Raw genomic sequence first — 22859 nt, 5'->3', positions numbered from 1 at the left:
GGTGATATAAGGGAAGGTGGGATTACTTCCTGGAGGTTGCTCAGAAGAGTAACCAGAAAGTAGAATTGAGAGAGAGCCCAGGTAGAGGGCAGAGAAAGCTTGGGCCCTCAGGTTTAGATGAAAGCTCCCTGGAGATGTGTGAAGATGTCCCCTCCATAAGGACGCAGACCCAGGACTCTGAGCTGAGAATGGGTTCTGCCCTGCAAACTCACAGGTGCTCGTGGGGCTGTCGACTATGTACTTTCAAGAAAAGACATATTAGGAGAACTCTTGGTGAGGAATGGTCTAATGAAAGTACTCTTAGAGTAGGATTTGAGTCTTTTATGAGAATATTAAGAATGGGCTTATTTTTGTGGGCAGGAGTGGTAAGGAGATGTGGAGGTAGGGTAGAATGTGTGCTGTTAGCTCTTAACAGTGTCTTGCAGGAAAAATAACTCTAAGCTTGGGGCATCTACTTTACAAAAGAGGCAAGTTAGGGGTGTCTTGAGCCTTGAACATTCAAAACATATTTTTACAACAAACTCCAAAGTCCGGCAGTGTACAATGAAAACACAGACGCAAAATATTTTGCCCAACAAATCAAAGCCAAAATATAAATCAATAGAAAAAGTAGATGTAGAAATAAGATTTAACTTCAGAACCAAGCAAGCAGATAAGCTCATTAATGAACAGTCCACTCAAGGAACAAATAGGATTTAAAATGCTCCCAGCTTTTGGATGGTTTAAAGCTGGCCATAACTAGACAACTATGTACACAGATTAAAAGAAAATGGTGCAATGAAGTTTCCTATTAAATCACTTTAAAGTTTTCCAGTAGCCTGAAGCATCTGTCAAAATCCCAGGGAGGTGCTACAAAGAATTATTTTAAACCTCCAAATTCAGGACACCTGAAGAAGTAAAGGTCCAGGTCATTTTCCCTCTTGGGGATAAACAGCTTTGCCATATATAAATTGTGAAAGCTGTTATAAACATATAACACTTTTACATCACATAGTCTATGTGGAGCTCTCTAGGCTTGGATAATTTTTTTTATTCTAAAAATAGTTAAGTTGCTTCATGAATCTTTTTTTTTTTTTCTGACCAAATCCTGAATATGTTTTTATAGGAAAAAAAGATCAAGTGTGAGATAGAATTCCTGGACGCTGGGGAGACGTCTCGTTTTCAAGATAAATCCCTAAGACAAAACCCCACCATCTTGGACATCTGAATTCCGGATAAATTCTTCAAAAATGCCCTAAGAGCTAGAGAAGCCATCTTTAACATGCATTCTTCATACTGACTTAAGACAGAAGATGCCCACAGGCTAATGCGAGAGGCAGAGCAGAACTGGACAGAGACTCTTTCTCCCTGAGAGTCAGAGTCTTGGGTGTGAGGGTGAATTTTGATAGGTGTCCAAAGCAAGTGTTGGTCTCAATGCTCTTACAGTCACCCACATGTCTAATGAGCAACCCAAACCAAGTGTATTCAAATTAAGGTAGACAGAAAACCCAAATTTGGCTAACTGCTAGCCTGCTATTCTATCCCTTTCTCAACTCCACATTGTATCAGAAGTAGGAAGGTGGGGCAAAGGGATGAACTCTTCCATCTCTTCTGTTATCACCCTTCCTTTGAGGCTCAATTTAGTTCATGGTGGGTAAGAAAAGGGAGACTGCTGATAATATTTATTTTGTCCTACCCAGAAACATACTGTCCCAGCTTTTCATCTTTTTTGGAACAATAGACCCAACTATTTTTGTTTTGTTTTAGAACAGCGGTATCGATTTTTTTCTGCTTTTGGTTTGTTGAAGCAAAATTTGCTATGAATCTCAAATTTGACCTGCTTTATAGTAACACTTAAATATATTACACTTCACAAAAATTAAGTGGAAAGAAATGGCACCATTTTAAGTGAAGTATAACATATCAATTATAGAAAAACATGGACCTTGATGAATTTTTACAAACTACAAACTGAACATTCCCATGAAACCTCCACCCAGGTGAAGAAGTAGAAAATTACCAGAATGCCAGAAGCCCCCTGTGTTGCCTTCCAATTCCTATCCTGACAAGGCTGACCACTATTTTGACTTCTATTATCACTATTTTGATTGATCAATATTTTTAAAACAATTTTTTTTAACTTTAAATAAATGGAATCAAACAGTATGTATTTTTCGCCATCTTGCTTCTTTCATTCAACATGGTGGTTTGAGAGTCAGTTGTTGGTGTAACAATTGTTCATTCATTTTCATTGCTCTCAAATTTCACTGGGCAAACATGCCACAGTTCATTTACCCTTTCTACTTTGGATGAACATTTGGGTTGTTTACAGTATTCTCCTATTATGAATAATGTTGTTATGTGTATTCTTGTACATATCATTCATGGAACATATGTGCCACCTCTGTTGGTTATATACTTAGAATTGGAATTGTTGGGCCAAAGAGTGTGCATATGTTCAGTATTAGTAAATCCTAATGGTTTTCCAATGCGATAATGGCACTTAACACTCTGGTTTGAGAGTTTGGGTTGTTCTACATTATTTGATATTGTGTCTTTTACATTTTAGCCCTTCTGGTAGCTGGGTGGATGGCCCCATTTCTGAGAATATACATTGTAAAACAAAATATTCAATAGTTAGGTTAAAAATAAAATAAAGTACATTTTCATGTTTTGAAGATTAAATAATGTCCTGAGAGAGCCAAATATGTGGATGATCTCACTGGGGAATACTGTTGAAAGATCATTTATATATGAACAAAGTAAAGTTGCTGGTCTTAATTATTCCATAAAAGATGAGCAGTGTTGCTTTAAAATGTAGGAGCTTAGAATTTAAATAAAAATAAAACATTTTTCATTCTATTTTGTGTTTCACAGGCATTTTGAAGAATTGTGATCAATACCTGATTGCAGGCAATTTGACCACTGGTTAGTCTACATCAGCACAAAAAAAGTGCTGCAGAAGGGAATCTGTTCATATGCTAAATACTCGGAAGCATTTTTACCTGAGGTAATCTAGATTTGCTGTCCCTTATTAATTCACTTTCCATTATTTCTACAAACTCAAAGTTCTGGAAGGACGTCTACATGTGTTTCTTATTGCATTAGAGCTGTTAAAATTCATCATTCACTACTCTAAAGTCACATTGAGCACAGTTACAAAATGCCTAGTTCTGTGCTGACCACACAGCAACGTCTCGTCTTAACTGTTAGGAATGCATTTGGTGGCAATAACAAATGATTATTTTTTTTATTGGAGTATAATTGCTTTACAATGTTCTGTTAATTTCTGCCATACAATGAAGTGAATCAGCTATATGTATACCTATATCCCCTCCCTCTTGGACCTCCCTCAACCGCCCCCATCCCACCCAGCTAGGTCGTTACAGAGAACTGAGCTGAGATCCTTGTGCTTTATAGCATGTTCTCACTAGCTATCTATTTTACGCATGGTAGTGTATATATGTCAATCCTAACCTCCCAATTTGTCCCACCCTCCCCTTCCCCCACTGTGTCCACATGTCCGTTCTCTACGTCTACATCTCTATTCCTGCCCTGCAAATAGGTCCACCTGTACCATTTTTCTAGATTCCACATATGTGTGTTAATATACAATATTTGTTTGTCTCTTTCTGGCTTCCTTCACTCTGTATGACAGACTCTAGGTCCATCCATATCTCTACAGATGACCCAATTTCATTCCTTTTGAAGGCTGAGTAATATTCCATTTTATATATGTACCACATCTTCTTTATCCATTCATCTGTTTTTGGACATTTAGGTTGTTTCCATGTCTTGGCTAATGTAAACAGTGCTGCAATGAACATTGGGATGCATGTGACTTTTTGAATTATGATTTTCTCAGGGTATATGACCAGTAGTGGGATTGCTGGGTCATATGGTAATTCAATTTTTAGTCACATTGAACATAGTCACAAAATGCCTAGTTCTGTGCTGACCACACAGCAACATCGGATCCTAACCATTAGGAATGTATTTGGTGGCAATAACAAATTAATCGGCCAAGAGTAGCTCAAACAAAGTGTTTATTTTCCTCACATAAAGAGAGTGACATATTTGCTGGTTTTAAGACTTATTTACCAGCTAGTTGTTGTTACTGTTCCAGGTGCTCAGCAACATCTTTCAGTATCCAGCTTTCAATCATTCTGTTCCATCATCCTAATGCACCAACATTCACATTCATGCTTGTTGCCTCATGGTGGCAAGATGGCTGCTACACTTCAGGTATCACATGTACATTTAAGGAGTAAAAGAGGAAAAGAGAGAAATGAATCACCAGCCATACCTTTCCCATTTATCTGGAAAAGTAAACAGCCTCCAGAAGGCCTCTGCTTATACCTCTGTATTAGTTACCTATAGCTGTGGGACAAATAACCCCCTAATCAGGTGTAAAACAACAATAACAACAACAACACCACCACAGGAAATAAATCAGATGAAAACAAAAATTAAATAATTATTATTTTACAGTTTGTATGGATCAGGAATGCCATAGAGGCTCAGCTAGGAGGGTCTGGTTCAGTATCTTTCATGAAGTTCCAGTTAGGATGTTGGTAGGGGCTGCAATCATATGAAGGCCTGAGCAGGGCTGGAGGATCCACTTCTGAGATGGCTCACTGCCAAGAGGGCAGTTGGCAGGAAACCTCAGTTACCCACCATGTGGGCATCTTCATAGTCTCCATGTTAGATCCTCACACCATGGATGTTTCCCCTGGAACAAGTGATCCAAAAGAGAGCAAGGCAGAAATCACATTATTTTATGAACCAGTCTTGCAAGACTAACACCGTCACTTCTGCCTTTTGAGAAGAGGAGTACTAAAGAACTTGGTGGACATATTTTTAAACCACTACTGCTTCATTGGCCAAAACGGATTCACTTGTTGAGTCTAATTACAGTGGAATCTGGGAAATAAATTTATTATCAGAAGCGATGCCCATTTTTCCCTTGAACAAAACAGGGGTTCTACTATCTGCAACAAAGTGGAAAGGAATATTGGGAAGGCAACTAGCTCATGAATTTGTACATAATGGAGTTTTGGAGATCTTGACCAAATAATTCTAGAGCTTAACTGGAGAAATGAATAGTTTAGAGTAGATATAAAAATTTTGAAAAATAAGGCTTTTTAAGGGTGAGTAGACACCTATTAGACTTAATACAAGATGAAAATTCATATAGGCAAATAAATAGAAAACAAAGTGTAGTACATAAATAGATGCTAATGTATAAGAAATTAATATTGAAAAGGATGAATTATTTCATAAATGGCATTGGAAAATATGTGTTTGAGAAAGATTCATTTACATTCAACAGAGTAAGTTCTAGATGAATTAGAAGAAACATGAAAAATGAAACCACTTTAAGAAGCTAGAAGAAACTTTGGGGAATATTTACCTTATCTCAGATGGGAAAGGACTATCTAAATACATAAGCAAGAGACTAAATAGCAAAGGAAAAGACTGATTTTAATATTTAAAATTACAAGTTCTGTGTCAAAAACATCATAAAAAATTAAACACAAGCAAGGAAATTATACTTTATAGATATTTTGACGGGATATATTTATTAATAAGAAAAATACCTTAGCTTTGCTTGAGGTCTATGGCCCTTTTCTATGGAGCAGATATTTCAGATTAAAAATAAAACAGTGGGAAAAATATTAATATATAATGAGTTAATATAAATGGTAATAAAACCTCTATATTTTCAATGAAATGGACAAAAACATAAACCTACAGTCCACAGAATAGATAAGGCAAATGGCTAGTAAACAGGAATAAATGGTCAACCTCATTAGTAATCATAATGATGCAAATTAAAACAAAATAAAATTTAATGTTTACCTATCAGGTCAACACAGATGGTTTAGTGTAAATACTCAGGGCTGGCCAGAATGTGGTGAAAAGGGATGGTCTAATACTGCTGGTCTATGCAAAGCAATTTGACAATCTTCATCAAGCCTTTCAACATGTTTATACTTTTTTATCTGATAATTTTACTTATAACCATCTAGTCTAAGGAAATAAATGAATTTAAAAGCATATATATGAAGTTGTATGTCTCAATATTATTTATAATGGAAACAAAAAGGAAATTACTTACATGTCCCACAATAGACTCATAGCTAAACAAATCATGGAATGTCCATATAATGGACTATTTGGTTGTTGTGAAAATATTTTAATGAATTTCAATGACTTAGAAAAACGTTTATGATACGATTTTAATTATGAAACCAACACATAGTACATAAAGTCTATATGATAGTATATGAATTATGGAATATGTATTATATAAGAATAAAAGGTTTGGGAGAAAATAGAAAAAAATATTTGCAGTGTTTCCTGAGAACTATTTGGGGGGGGGTTGTAAGATTATGAAAAATTTGTGTCTTATTTAGATTTGTGATCTTCTCAAGTTTTCTAAAGTATGTTGCTTTTGTGATCAGAAACAAGTCCTCAGTAAACTCTAAATGGATTATTTTAATCTTATCATCTAACCTGTCTTACTGCTCTTGAGAGTTGTACTGTGTGTATGTGTGTGTGTGTGTGTGTGTGTGTGTGTGTGTGTGTGTGAGATAAAGATAGAGAGAAAGAAAGAAAGAGAGGAGGAGGGAAAAAGGGAAGGAGAGAGAGAGAGGGAGTTTGTGCACTGTAATTTTAGGAAACATGTATAAAAAAATACTGAAGCTCATTTTGTCAGGAAGTGGTAGATTAAACCCTACAATAGTGCATTAACTCTTTCAGGTCACTAAGGGACCAATTAGTGCATTATGCTAAGGGGTACTAAATTGTATCCTACTTGCCTGGAGGAGACAACGCATGTCCTGAAGCTCTAACTCATATCACCACTGGGAAGTGATTCAAATCTGGGAAGAAGCTGGTTCATTGAATATTAATTGTATAGGTGGATAAAGGAAGAAAAGGCAAAGAAGAGAGCTAACAAGCTAACATTTATTGATTATTTTCTGTGTGCCAAGGGCTTCCCTTTCATTATTTCATTTAATTCTTATGGCAACCATATGAGGCCGATATTATTATTATTACCATTTTGCAGAAGAGGAAACTGAATTTATACCACGGACACATGAACACATTCCTGCTTTTCGTATAAGAAGATGCCGGCACTGACCTGAAATCATCACTTATTTGCTCATGTGCTCTTGGCTCTCCACAGTCTTCTTTTAGGCTGATTCATGAAATCCCACAATCAAGGTATTCCTTTTTAGACTGTGGTTTTTCTGAGTACAGTAGTCCCCCTTTATCCACACTTTCACTTTCTGTGGTTTCAGTGGCCTTCGGTCAACCACAGTCCAAAAATATTAAATGGAAAATTCCAGAAAGAAATAATTCATGTTTGAAATTGTGTGCCTTTCTGAGAAGTGTGATAAAACCTAGCGACATCCTGCTCCATCCCACGCTGGATGTGAATCGTCCCTTTGTCCAATGTTTCCATGCTGTGCATGCTACCTGCCTATTAGTATAGGAAAAAACATAGTATATGTTTTTGGTAACATATGGAGTTTTGGGCATCCACTGGGGGTACGTAGCCCCCAAGGATAAGGGGGCACTACTACATTTCATAGTACATAGTATCCTGGGGACAAGTGGGTAGGAGAGAGTTCTGGAGAAGGGAAACTCTTTGGGATATATAAAGAAGACATTTCAAATTACTTTCTGATAACTATTTGTAATTTTAAAAAAAATTAAAATGAAGCAGAGGAGAGCAAAGATTATTGGATGCCAAAGAAGGACAAAAAGGAATGCCCCAAGACACAGAAGATGGGGGCTGGGGTGACTCCCTACTAACTGTTGGTGTCACAAGTGTGCTTAGAAGCCATTCTCCATGAATCTCCGAAAAGCAAAAGGCAAACATTTGCAAAATAGTTTTCTGGGCTGCCCGGTGCAGGCACAGGTTGTTTTTGTGCCTTGGAGCAAAGGAAATTGGTTCATAAAGAGAATATATTCCTGACTCATTTCATTAACAAGAAGCAGTAGCCCAGTAAGGTGGCTAGTACAGACTTATAAATGGTACCTGAAACTGACATAAGAAAACACAATACTGGAGATGAATCCATTTCTCATAGAGATCCCGGGTGAGGGGAAGAGTTGCTTGCTCTGAATATTTCATATTTCTATTTAGAAGACTTTTCCATCTGAGAGGGAGCACTTTCCCGCACAGGCAGTGAGATGCCGTTTCACATTGTAGACCATTTAAAGTTTTGAGTACAAAGTTCCACATCCCCATAGTTTTATTTATTATTATTATTTCTTAAAGAAACAGGCATCTCTTTATTTTTTTACTTTATTTTATTTATTTATTTTTGGCTGCGTTGGGTCTTCGTTGCTGCGCGCAGGCTTTCTCTAGTTGCGGCGAGTGGGGGGCTATTCCTTGCCTTGCGCGGGCCTCTCATTGCGGTGGCTTCTCTTGTTGCGGAGCACAGGTTCTAAGGAGCGTGGGCTTCAGTAGTTGTGGTACACGAGCTCTAGAGCACAGGCTCAGTAGTTGTGGCGCACAGGCTTAGTTGCTCTGTGGCATGTGGGATCTTCCCGGACCAAGGGTTGAACCCGTGTCCCCTGCATTGGCAGGCGGATTCTTAACCACTGCACCACCAGGAAACCCCCATAGTTTTATTTTTAAAAGAAAGATTTCAAGAAATAAATGGAAAATTCTAACAGAAGCCTTTTTATTCTTTTCTGATTCTTAGTTTGGGCACGTTTATATTTAGGGTCTCAAAGAATGAAGGGGCCAAAGTGTTTCTTTCTAGAAAGAAAATCCGAACTAGTGACATCTTTAAATAGATTTACACCCAAATTATACACTGTAAGTCTACAAGCAATATTATATAAAATCACCCACGTGGCCTTTTGTATTGTGATCCTTTGTATGATACTGAAACTCCTGTAGGAGGGAGAAAATAATGATTAGGCTTAAGCAAAGTGAAAAGATATTTTCTCAGCTGGAAGCTGTTAATACTTCAGCTGATAGAGACTTGGAGAATAACTGCTGTTGTGTGTTTAAAAAATAAATATACAAGCACTGGAATAATTCACAGGATGAGAAATCACAGGAGGGAGATAACAGACTGATCGTTTTTTCTGCTTATGGGGATGTTGCTCTTTTGCCCTAAGTCTTGGACTGACAGCTCTTCTGGATGTTGTTTCCAGTCCTCTGGGTCTTGCTGTCTTTGAGTAAATACAGTATTTCCAAGTCAGCCAAGGGCTTTACGTTTTCACAGCATTTTTGTAGGAGACATAATTATTGGAAGCACAGGCTCCCAGAGAGTTTAGGATTCTAAACATCTCTCACACTTGAAAAAATTAAATATAACTTCTCCTTTTCTTATTGTAAAAGCAATATATGCTTATGAGAAAAAATGTAAGAAATGCAGAGGAGCAAAAACGAGGAGTCTATATACTAATTCTACTAATGAGAGTGAATCACCAGTTAGTAGTGGAGTAGATCTATTCTTCTACCTCTTTTTCAATCCAATAGAAGTATATTTTACAAAAAATTTTCCTCATCTGGTACATACAGTTTTTTAATCTTCTTGGACCTGCTCCCCTATCCATTCTTATGAGTAATAGCTAAGAGTTTACACTTTGCAATCCGAACCTACAACAGATAGAATTCTGAGTAGGCTACTTACCATCTGGGTGACGCAAATCTCAACTTCCTCTTCTGCAAAATGAAGATAATGGTATCCAATTTGCAAGGTGATAGGAGGATAGAGATAATGTGTATAAAGGGCTTGGTACATAGTAAATGTTTAATAGATATCAGCTCTTACAAGTTTTCTTTTCTTCTTCCTTTTGCACCTCTGCCATATTAGTGCCCTGCTCTGTCTTTTGCTGGGTTCAGCTTCCCCCAGTCTCCCTTCCATACTAGGTCTATTTATGACCATTCCAAAAGCTTTCTTTAGTCTTTGGTGTCCTGTTCCCCAAGCCACAGCCCTCTTGAGGCTGGAAGGCAGTGCTCCTAGCCCAGAGTTGCCTGTGTCACAAGGGTTATCCATTCAACCTTGAGACAGGACATTGGCTTCACAACCATCCAAGAAAAAACTCACTCCTTTGCATATCTCACGTTGCAAAGTAAGTGTGATGGGCTTTTTCTGATGATTCTACCTGCCAGAAGTGGATGGACATATAACCTTTGGATAGCCTCTGAATAACCTTGGCCATACATTGTTAATCCTAATTTTTTGCTTCCTTTGCCTACTGATAAATGCCTTTACTGTTTGACTGGAAATAATGGATGTAACCACATGCAACCAGATCCGTTCCTCTACTTCTTCCCATTCTTCTGGGCATTCCCAAATGTCCTTGGTATATTACTACCTTCTGCCAGCCATGTTGAGTGTTCATGTCACATAGTCTTCTGACCTCTGTCCATAAACTTCAATCTGTTCTGCTACCTTGATCCATTATTAGTATATATTATTAAAATTATTTATGAATCTGCTAAAAGCTAAATTGTACAGATCCTTGAGTTGCTCCCCATATATTACTAAAATTGTATATGCCATTCAAACCTATATATATATCTTAAAATTTTTCCTTGACAGATGAAGTAAGGAGTGAGGTTTTCCATCAGGGTATGATCACCTGCATTAAAGCAAAGCAGTACTGAATATGTTTAGGTTAGAGTGCTGATTGTACTTTATTTTAGAATATATGAAGATTAGAAATGTTCTGAACAGGTCAGAACAACTTGGAGTAGAATGTTTTGATTCCCAAAATGTTTGGGGAATGTTTTGATTTCACTATATCCTACTGTCTCTTTAGGTAAGACGAAGAGTTACGCCAATACCAATGAAGGTCTCCCTTGTCTGAAGGAGAGATCAAAGGACTAAGAGAAGGAGGTCCCTAACTTTGTTGGAACATCCTTTGGGGAGAGGGCGTGTGGGGATGGGGTTCTATTTTGATGGGCAGAAGCAGGGAAGCAGCATAAGAAGTTTGAGCCCCTGCAGGACCAGGGCTGCATTGGGACACACATCCCTTGTTTCAGAGTGGACTGTTACAACTTTCCTTGGGACAAGCAAGATGGAGGTGCCTGCCTAGAAACTGTTAAGTCATGGATTAAGAGCTATCATATGCAGTAGCAAATCTGAAAATATTCACATTGAGGGAGTGCTGAGTCTTGGGTTCAGCAGTGGGGCAATAGGTGAGGAAGGGGCGTCAGTTGCACTGCCTTCTTTTCTTTCTTTGCTTGTTGTACCCAGTAAGTAGAGTTATTTCCTTGCCTAAGAACCTGGTGTAATGGAATGCTCCAGGTACTTGGCCAGTGTGAGTGGGCCTGGGAAGATTAAAAAAAATTTTTTTTATAACGGAAATTTTCAAACATATGCAAGATTAGAGAGAATAGTATAATGAACCCATGAACCACCACACAATTTCAGCAGTTTTCAACATTTAGTCAATTTTGTTTCATCTTTTAACTTATCACTTACCTTCCATGCCTCCCCTGTAACTACACTATTCTAAAGCAAATCTCAGAGAAGAAATTTTCTAAATGCTTCAGTAGCTGTCTCTAAAAGATAAGGACATAAAAAATAACATAATCATAGTACCATTCATACCCCTCAAAATTAGTAGTAATTCTTTAATACCATCTAATATCTATTCCATGTTTAAATTTTCTTGATTGTCTAAAAAATCCATTGGTTTGTTCAAATCAGAATCTAATCAAGCTCTACACATTGCATTTGATTGTTAGTTTTCATAAAACTCTTTAATTATAACAGTTCTTCCTTCCCTGTAACCTATTTTCATGACATTTAGTTTTTGAAGAAACTGGATCATTTTTCCTTTGGAATCAAGGCAGAATTTGGATGAGCTCTTTCTTCAGGTCTTAAGATCTTCTGGGTAACAGAGAGGTCATGTGGAACAGTATAACTGTATATCCGCGAACATGTTAATGTCATCCATCGTGGTGGGACCCAGATGACTGAGTGATTGATGGGACAAGAGAGAACAGCTTCAGCCACAAGATGTGGAAGGGTGAGAACTACTGCTCAAAAGAAATTTCTTATGCAGAGAAACTTAAATAACAGTCATGCAGAATGGCTGCCTTGCCAATGACCTCATTAATCATATTTCTGTTCTTTTGAGAACCTCACCCTGACTCAGGGGCCATAGAGTGAGCTTGGACCTCACAACTCTTCCTCTGTACAGACCACTCTTCCTCAGCCACTGTGGCTTGCTGGTTTTTGCTAGAAATACACCGCCTTTTCCATGTGTAGAGTCTCTTAGTGATTCCAGTCAGCACACTGGGAGTAGTCATCCATGTACCTTCTATCTGCTCTGGGGCAGAACAGAGGTGGAGTATGCCATTTGCAAGGTCTCACCTTTTAATCTCAAATTCAAAAAGACTAATTCTCTTTGGTTTTTAAAAGCTACTTAGTTGATTCTTTGGACTTTGAAGCCATGTGATACTGCTAGGAACTGGAAAAGGAAAACAAATTCTGTCTTGACATGAACTCTGGGTTAATCTCAGCCATTCTGCCATCTTTGGGGCTGTAAATAGGTGGTGACAAAATAGCAGAGCTCTGAATTCCTCCATGGCCCATGCCCATACAGACTAATCAGTATTTCTTGAACACACTTTATGTTTTTCCAGAATCACATACTGCTCTTTTCTGCCTCCACTGAAACCTCTTTAAGGTTCAGTTCAGATGACAACTCCTGATAGACAACTGTGCAGCCAACTGTGTAGCACAGGGAACTATATTCAGTATCCTATGATAACCTGTAATGGAAAAGAATCTGAAAAAGAATATATATATCTATATACATATCTATATATATACACAACTGAATCAATTTGCTGTACACCCGAAGCTAATATAACATTGTAAATCAATTATACTTCAATAAAAAAAAATGACAACTCCTTCATGAAGCCTTTCCTGAGCTCCCCAACCAGGTGTGTGTTCTTCCCTGAATTTTCAAGGTGCTAATGTTCAGTGGAACCACTGGCACCAGAACTTGTGCAGAGACCAGAGCTCTCATTTGTCCTCTTTCCTCTAATCCCTTCTAAAGATTGTGGCCAGTATCTGCTCAAGGAAAAGAGGACACATCTGGACACATCTCCAGTTGGCCAACAAAGAAGCAAAAACCAAACAAAAATGGCAGTATGTAATGATAAGCACTTGGTGAGTTTTCCTTACCTGTGCCTTGTTATTGAGTGGAAACTTCAGTTCAGTTCAGGAATTTAAAAAAAAATTTTATTTCCGTGTTTGCCATGTGCCAAGGAGCATGCTAGATATGGAGGGCACAAAGAATAATAATAGTTAACATTTATATAATGCTTATGATGATAAGGCCCTGTCCTAAGCACTTTGCAGTTGTTATTCACTTAATCTTCAGAACAATGCTTTCGGGTTGGTACTATTACTGTCTCCATTTTATTTTCAGAGAAACAGGCACTGTGAGGTTAAGCAACTCGTGAGGTTACACAAGCTTCATAAGTGACAGTGCAGGGATATGAACCAAAGCAGTGTGGCTCAAAGGAAAATAAGACATAGCTCTTTAGCCTTCAGATGTTTACAGTGTGAGGGTCCTAACAAAAGGGGGAATGTGATTCTCTTCCAGTGTTAGAATCCCAGATGCATTCCACAGAACTGGATGCAACCACCAATGTGTGCAGAATACATTCTGGGCTGGGACGCTGCCGGACAAGGCCACAACTGAGGCCAGTGTTGAGAGTGGCTGTCCCAGCGTGCGCCAGGGTGATGGCAAACGAGGGCTGAGCTGTGCTCCCCATTGAACCGTGAAGCCTCCTGAAGAGGGTGCTATTGGGCATTGCCCTTCAGAAGTGACTGGGAGAATCCTGTGTATGGAGGCTGGTCTTTCCTTGAGGAATTTGCCCTTTGTTCTTGTTCATTACCATTAGTGAATGTAATGGCACAATGCCATTTTGTGGTGCAGACTTACTGCCTATTAAGAAGTGTTCTGAGGAGAGCTCAGCATATAAATAACCCTTTGGATATTTCCTTCCAAAGCAACAGATCCTATGGCAGCAAAGAAACTGCTGAACTGAAGCCACGTGGCATCATAGCCAAATGTTAGGATGGCATAGCAATCTCCACAAGCACTTCTCTGGAGGTTTGGGATGTTCAGAGTAAGCCTCCATCTTAAACACTGTGTTTTTAAGCCAAATGGGTTTTCTGAGAAAGAAGAGGTTTTAAGGGCTTCTCTGGAGATAAATGAGCATATAATCATCTGCTCTAGGGGGAAATGGTTCCAAATCTCTGACATAAATCTGGGAAGTGGTTGCCTTAGAAACAACTAATGTTGTGTAATTCTCTTCCCTGGACAACCATTTAGGGTCTCTATAATTTGCTAACTTCTACCCATGGTTTTTAAACCTTTAACCCTAGGTGAGAAATCTTAATCCCTCTCTCCAATGAGAATGATAACAAATAACCTTTCTCATTTCTTCAAACATTAAACACTTGGTAGGGACCTATCCTCTTCTTCTTGAATGGGATTCTGTTAATATAGTGGAGAGGAGATCCTCCATGGCAGGACCATTGGGGGTTTGATGACATCTGTCCTGGTTTGCTCAGGACTGGGAAGTTTCCTGGGATGCAGGAGTTTCAGTGCTAAAGCTGGAATGGCCGTTCACCATAGTAGGGGCATAGAGAGCTCTCCAAGCGAGGATACCCAGCTCCATGGCCTCTGGGCTCTGAATAGCTCTGAATTCCTCCCCCAGCATCTTCAGTGGAGGACAGCTGAGGGCGTGGTCCCTACTGAACTGTCCAGTGATTGCTCTTTGAAAGATCCTCCCACAGCAGAGTTGTATTAGAGAAACTGCTAGAAATATTACACACAGCCAGATTCAGTTCAGCTCATTCAATTTTACTCAATTTATCAAGCCTACATGGAGTTTCTATAAATCTGTGACACTGCACTAGAAGAGGGGGGATACAAAGATATATAAGACACAGTCTTACTTCCTAGGGGCTCTTAGACTAATAGAGACGTAAACAAAGAAGCACCTTTCAGTGTGATGGATGCTGTAATAGAAGTGGCAGACAAGGTATAGGGGAGGGACATTACTAAAGTAGCCAACTGCTTAAGGTCAAGAGAGGCTTCACAGAGGAGGTGACGCTTCATTGGAGAGCTGGAGGGTAAATAGGCATTTGACAGCTAGACAAGAAAGAAGAACACTTCAGGCAGAGGCAACAACATAGAGCAAAAGCACAGAAACAAGAAACGATCTGCCGAGTAGGAACTTCATGGTATATTTAGGGAATAGCAGGTATGGTTGGAACGCAGGATTTGAGATAGAAGGAATGGTAAGAGAGAAAGCTGGAGGCCAGGAGCAAGAGACAGAGCATGAATGGCATATATGCAATTACAGTCATCACTGCTGAGTACCTAACACAATCACAGTGATCTAATTTCTCTTGTCCGTGATTTAAGATTTGAACTGAGACAAATGTCTGGCCATAGATGTGAGGAGCTGTGTGTCTGTTGAGATCTACGTAGAAAGAAAAGCTCTCTGCTCCTGGCATGTCTACGTGTGTGGCAGCCATATTGTGACCATGAGGATAGCTGGCTTGAAGAAGCTGACTTGCTGAGGATGTTAGATCAGAAACATGGGAAGTTCCTGGGGCCTTGGAGTCACTTTGTCTTAGAACATTTTGTTATATGAGGTAAGAATTTTTCCTCATTGTTCTAGATATTTTGAATTGAGATTTCTGTTACTGGTGGCTAAAAGCACTTATTGATATGGTATAACATGTTAAAAAGTTGAAGCTTTTGGTGACAGGAGAAATGGATTATGTTGTCATGGTTTCATTTTAGGACATTGACTCTTATTTGTTGGTAGTCATATTTCCTGCATTTAAATCCCAGATGCAGAAATTCATTTATTTATTCATTCATTCAACTACTATTTTTTTTAAACTTTATGCCAAGTACCATTCTAGACCCTGCAGATGCAAGGTCAAATAAGTTATGCTCTGTACTCTTAGAGGATTTGCAATCTCTTGGTGGAGATGGGCAAGTAAATCAGCTTCACAGTATACTGTATCAAGTGCTTTGGTAAAGTTACACCCAGGGTACTGTAGTAGTACAATAGGGCTCCCAAATCAGTCTGATAAAGTGTAGAGTGCTTATCAAGGGGGTGATACTTGGACTAAACCAACTGAAGACCACAGAAGTAGTAACTAGTCATCCAGAGAACTCCCACATCTGGGAGTATCTGGGCCCAGGTACACCCACATCTTTGCCCATCTTTTTTCTGCTGCGGTCCTTTTGACTTCAACCCATTTCTGGATGCCAGAGACCTGTTCTTATGTTTGACCTGCCTCAGCTCTGCTGGATATAGTTTCTTGCTCTCATCTCTTGAATTGGACAGATCATCTATTCCAACTTCCCTTTTTGTTGGTTTCATGGTTCCAGCCTCCAGAGTCTTTTCCTGAGTATGTGCTCATATTGTCTTGACTTTACAGATTCTGAGTTTTGCCTCCTGCTCCTGGACATATTCATGTTCAAGAGGTTCCTGGCTCATTTCCAGCCTGTCTGACTTCTCTCTACCCTTGTCCCTCAAGCCATATGTGGACCATGGCATTTGATGCCAGAGCACATGGGTTCAGCGTACTAACAATGACTGTGGGCCTCACCATGTAATTTTTTTGAGACTTATGTAAAAGTTCAGATTGGTTTAGAAAACTTTGGAGTAGGTAAAAATTAGATAGGAAAGATTTTCCATTTTCCTTCTTGGCATCATTTTTTTTGGGGGGTGGGGGTGGGTCTTAAGACTTTTCAAACATATGGAAAAGCCATATATGCACAGCAGTATAACTTCACATTTACCACAATTATTTGCATTATGAATGATGTTGCTTAGTGTGGGAGGAATATTAACAACCCATTTAACATTATGTAAAAGGCCTTTCTCTAGAGGGTGAAAGGGAAAGAAGGTTCTCCGGCTCATGCAATTTTCCTGAGAATTGATTAAGTGCATCAGCCCCAGAGAGGTAAGGAATTTGGAAAGGTAGAATGGTTTTTCTAATGGTTCCCTGTAGGTTTAAACAGCTTAATATTTACCCTCTAAGGTCACTGAGCTTGAAATTGAGTAGGTAGAAGGGCTTTAAGTAAACAGCAGAGATAAGAAGTGGCACATATTTTATTACATTTTAAAAATGAGAGATGGCACATATTAAGCATCTCTCAAATATTATATATATGTTCAAAAAGAATAATAACTCTATTGAACTTATAAAAACAATGGAGCTCGTTATGAGGAAATCAAGCAACAGAAAAAGGTACAAAGAAGAGAGAAAAAAATGTCAATCCAAATCCACAGAAATAACCATCCTTAACAATTGTAAACATCATCCCAGGCCTCTCCTTGGGATAACATTGCACCTATTCAGAATGCATGGTTTAAAGCCTCTACCATTCCCACTTCCTGGTTTCATTAAAGACAAGAAAGGTTATTTTCACCAACATTTTAATTATTATTTTTGGTTGTCTATGGGTTTTGCATATACATTGCTGTAAAATGACCTTTATTGTGCCATCTTTGACCAGAGTATACATTTCTTCTTTTTTTGTTGAAGTATAGTTGATTTACAATGTTGTGTTCATTTCAGCTGTACAGCAAAGTGTTTCAGTTGAATATATATACAAATATACATATATATATTCTTTTTCAGATTCTGCTCCATTATAGGTTATTACAAGATATTGAATATAGTTCCCTGGCTATACATTAGATCCTTGTTGCTTATCTATTTTATATTTAGTAGTGTGTATCTGTTAATCTCAAATTCCTAATTTATCCCTCCCGCCCTCTATACATTCTTTTGACTAGAAAAATTTCAAGTATCTTTAAAATATTTTAAGTGTAATATGAAAATATGTGGGTTCAGAGCTGCTCTGAGGTACTGAGCTTCATAGTTTATACTAATTGGTTCATCCTCAGGACTCCCATTTTGAGGAACCATCCATTCATCATCAAATATTATTAAGTATTTCATAATTGCAAGGATCTGTGCAAATCCTAGTAAAAGACATAAAAATGTGACACATTTTCTTACTTTCTAAGATTTATGATTTAGTGGTAAAGAGAAGTCATTCATTCATTCATTCATTTTACTAGTCATTTGTGGAGTGCCTGGCATCTGGCACCATGTCAGATGTTAGAGATAGAAAGAAAATAGATAAAGATGTAGTCTCTGCCCCTAAGGAGTTCACAGTCCAGTGGGGAAGATAAACACATGGACAAATAGTATTTGCATCATATGCCATGTGCCTCTGATATGTATGTAAATAACAGCAACAACAAGAAATAGTATCTGTCAAGTAATTTATGAGAAATACAATTAGTCCATGAACAGGACTTAGGAAGGAAAGAGTGATCTCATCTTGAGGTCTTCATAGAAGAGAAATACTTGAGCTGGTTCTTACTGGAATTGCAGCCATTTTGGGGGGGGGCTGTGTTGGGTCTTTGTTGCTGCACGCAGGCTTTCTCTAGTTGTGGCGAGCGGGGGCTACCCTTCGTTGCGGTGCACAGGCTTCTTATTGTGGTGGCTTCTCTTGCTGTGGAGCACGGGCCCTAGGTGCGCGGGCTTCAGTAGTTGCAGTTCGCAGGTTCAGTAGTTGTGGCACGTGGGCTCTAGAGCACAGGCTCAGTAGTTGTGGCGCACGGGCTTCTTTGCTCCGTGGCATATGGGATCTTCCCGGACCAGGGATCGAACCCGTGTCACCTGCATTGGCAGGCAGATTATTTATTTATTTATTTATTTATTTATTTATTTATTTATTTATTTATTTATTTATTTATTTATTTATTTATTTATTTATGGCTGTGTTGGGTTTTCGTTTCTGTGCGCGGGCTTTCTCTAGTTGTGGCGAGCGGGGGCTACTCTTCATCGCGGTGCGCGGGCTTCTCATTGTCCTGGCTTCTCTTGTTGCGGAGCACAGGCTGTAGACGCGCAGGCTCAGTAGTTGTGCCTCACGGGCTTAGTTGCTCCGCGGCATGTGGGATCTTCCCAGACCAGGGCTCGAGCCCATGTCCCCTGCATTGGCAGGCAGATTCTTAACCACTGTGCCACCAGGGAAGCCCTGGCAGGCGGATTCTTAACCACTGCGTCACCAGGGAAGTCCCAATTGCAGCCTTTTAATTGGCAAAGATGAATGAAGACAGTATTCTTAGAGAAGGCAAGGGCACTGTAAACCAGAGCAGAGAAATGAGCAAGAAAGGAGAGAAACTGGGCAGGGCAAGTCATGCAGATAGTGGGAGCTGAGGGTTCATTTTCTGGTAGTTGGGAAAGATATGGTAGTTGAAAGGTAAGTTAGGGTGAGACCGATAATGCAAAGATTTGGGTTTTATCCTTATTCAGTGGGAAGTGATTGCAGTTTGCAATGAGCGCAGTGATATGATTGAAGCAAGGCTTTTGGTGGATTGGATGCTATCCCCAAGCAGGGTGGATTGAAAGAAGAGAAATGCAAAGGAACTAAATGTATGCAACACCTGGTATATACCTAGCTCTGTGAAGTTATTGCACTTCAATCCTCAGGAATATACCCACAAGGAGGCACTTTTATTTCCATTTTAAGGCTAAAGAAACAGAAGCTTGGCAGCATCTAGCTTTGCTATGAAAGAACAACCTGTTGAGATTAGTGCATCAAACGTCGTTGAACATTTATCAATATTGATGGAGATTAAGACTCAAAATGGATGACGGCTGGTGGCTCTTGGTTTTTATAGTATGAGATAGCAGTGTGACAAAAACCTAAAAGAGCGGTAAGGGTGATGGTTGGCCCAGAGCTTGGAATCTTCAGACAATACCCGGGATGTTCAGTTTGGTTTTGAATGCCGCATGGTGGAAGTGACAGGAACAAACTTGAGCACATTCAGAAGAGAGCAATGAAGACCAAAAAGTACCTAGAAATCCTGAGGCACTGAGCATGCTTCATTCATTCAGAGAAAAGAGCCTGACGTGGCACAGGAATCCTGGAGTTAGACTGGTCGTATGCTGTTCTAGGCAGATAAAAACAAATGGGTACCAGAAGTGAGCTCTGTGGAAGGGATAACTTTTCTAACAATGATGAAATGGGCTGCTGTGAGAGGTAATGAGCTCCCTAAGATCAGAGATGTTCAAGTACACGCCATCGATAACCTTCTAAACAAAGATTCTATGGTATTATGATTTCCTAGTATCTTGCAGGTGACCTGTTTATACAAGTACATGCACAGCTGTCAGGTTATGATTGATGCCTCTTTCCTTTCCTGAGTCTCTTTTCAACCCAGTCTAAGCTGGCTTGTGTCCCAACCACCCCGTGGAGATGACCTCTGTCAAGTCATCAGTACCTCTCAGTCATCAGATTGAATCTTCTCTGCCCCTAAACTTTGTAGCAGCATTTAGCACACACAGTGGTAACTCTTACTCTCTGGAAGCAGCTCTTTCTCTCAGCTTCCAGAACCTCATACTCGCCCAGTGGTTTTCTTCCTACTGCACTGACCTTCATCTCACTCTCTTTTGCTAGTTCTTCCTCCTCCGCTCAACTTCTAAATGTTGGAGTGCCCCAGGGCTCTCCTTAGTATTCCCTTGTCTTCTCTAACTATGTTAACTCTTCGTGGTGGTTTTGAAACATGTCTGCAGTTTCCTTGACTCTCCTCCCTTCCAGAGATGGGGGTCTATGTCTCCTTCCCTTGAATCTGGGTTGAACTAGTGACTCATCTTTAATGCAGCAGGAGAGATGATTTCTAAGACCAGAGGCTAGGTCAGAAAAGGCGTGAAGCTTCCACTTGGTTCTCCTGGGACATTGGTTTTTGGAATCCTGAACTTTCAGAACTAAGGAGGTCACACTGGGAGAAAGCACAGGTCTCTAGAGAGGTGATGTGTGGTACTCTAGCCAACAGCCCAGCTGAGGATGCAGGCATTCTGGAGTAGTATTTAGCTGTATTAACTTTTGTGGGATTCACTTTTGAATAATTTCCATGTCTCAAGTCCAGACACAACATGGAACTTGATTTAGCAGTTCAACAAATTAATAGATTGGAATTAATATATTGACCTTTTCCAGCCTTACCTCATTCATGCTACAGCTTCAGCAATCTCGTCTCTGTTAATAGAATTACCAGAGATTTTCTAATACACAATTTCCATGATTAAGTTTATGACAATAACTAACAGTTATATGATACTTATAAGGTGGCAGAGACTGTTTCAAACACTTTACATGTTTAAACTCATTTAATCACCACGGCACTCCCATTCTACAGATGAGCAAATTGAGGCACAGAGAGGCTAAATCACCCAAGGTCACACAGGTAGTAAGTGGCAAAGCTGGAATTTGACCTCATAGTCTAACTTTAAAGTCCTTGGTCTTAACTAGTACATACGCCTCCACTCATAGCATATAAACTTTTGCAAAACCCCTCCATCACTACTCAACACAGGAATAGTCTGGTTACTAGGTTCATGCAACCTTCAGAGGTATATTTTCAAAGGTATGCAGAACTTGCAGTCTCTTGATTTGTTTATTGCCTTCATTAACTGTATGTCTACCATTTTAGTGGGTATCTTGCACAGAGAGAGGAGAAATGTTGAAATGTAAGGAGAGACATTCTCCGAAGTGCTCTTTGAAGCCATTGTTTTACCCAAGGAACAGATTATGTCTCTAGATATCTCTCAGATCTGCCCTGGCTTATAGTCATGGGAGGGCTTTCAGAAGTTTTTCTGGTTTTTTGGCAGGACGAGAACTGTTAGCTTGCTTATGACCTAAATAAATACTCCCTTGCTCCAAAGATGTTATTGACTCAGTGGTACTTCCCATGTTACACCATCGAGCACTCTCCCTGGCCATCACAGTGCAGGCTTTTACTGTCTAACTGCTTCATTCTCTGTCCGTGAGGAGCTATACCTACCCTTTTGGTTCCACTACCCCATCTCGCCCCCACTGCAAACGTCTCTCCACACACATTTTGAGATTTAGCCTGTAATTTTCCAGCAAAGAAATTCCTCCTGCACCGAGGATGATGATCAAAGGCAGACAACAGAGACAGCACCTGTAGCCACATCCTGAGATGAAATAAACATCACCCAGCTTCCTATTCCTTCCTTTCTGAGAAGGAATAGCAAGGTCTGGAAAGCCAGGAAGAAAAAAGTGGCCAAATAAAAATGAGTTATTGAAAAATATTCAGGGTCCCTTTGGGAGGTCTGTCACTGATGCTGTCTCTGCAGGGAGCCAGCCTCTCCTGCCGGCTGCACATAAAGGACCTGAGCCCCGGCCACCATTGTCTTTGGCACATGCTGTCTCTGAGTAGGAAGGATGCTATTTTTGTTGTTGTTGTTGAAGCTGAACATTCACCTGAACAAATAGCAGATGTTGATGAATATTAATTTGTGCTTAGATTAATGCTTCAAAGTGTCAATTTAATTTCTGTTTTACTATTCTGCCCCTGATTGTAATGAGCTACTTCAGGATGTGGGAGCACACACCTGGCTCAGGGGAGGGGCTGGAGGGCTCCAGGGAGCTGAGCTGGGCTTTTATCTCTCTGCTATGGGACAACTCCAGTGGAGCCCAGCTGGCCCTTGAAAGTCATGCAGCTGTGCGCTGGCCCAGTGGAGACCGGGCACCTCCTCAAGGCGAGGAAGGCACACACACATCAAACAACCTTCAGGAACAGCCAGGAGCTGAGCCAGTGCCCACGCTGGGCTCCAGGCTCTGGGTGGGACAGGCTGCTGTGTGACCCCTGCATGGTCTCCTTTTACCCTACCTCGGTCCATGTCTGTTGCTGACTTTTCAAATTCCTGAGAGACTTAATTCTAATTTGTATCCTTACAGGTCCACATGGTGAGGGCAAGTGAGCCTGATTTTGGAGTCAGGCATATCAA

Source organism: Eubalaena glacialis, chromosome 16, assembly GCF_028564815.1.
Source record: "Eubalaena glacialis isolate mEubGla1 chromosome 16, mEubGla1.1.hap2.+ XY, whole genome shotgun sequence".
Classification (NCBI taxonomy): Eukaryota; Metazoa; Chordata; class Mammalia; order Artiodactyla; family Balaenidae; genus Eubalaena; species Eubalaena glacialis.
The sequence above is the reverse complement of the archived record's forward strand: the minus strand, read 5'-3'. Positions refer to the sequence as shown.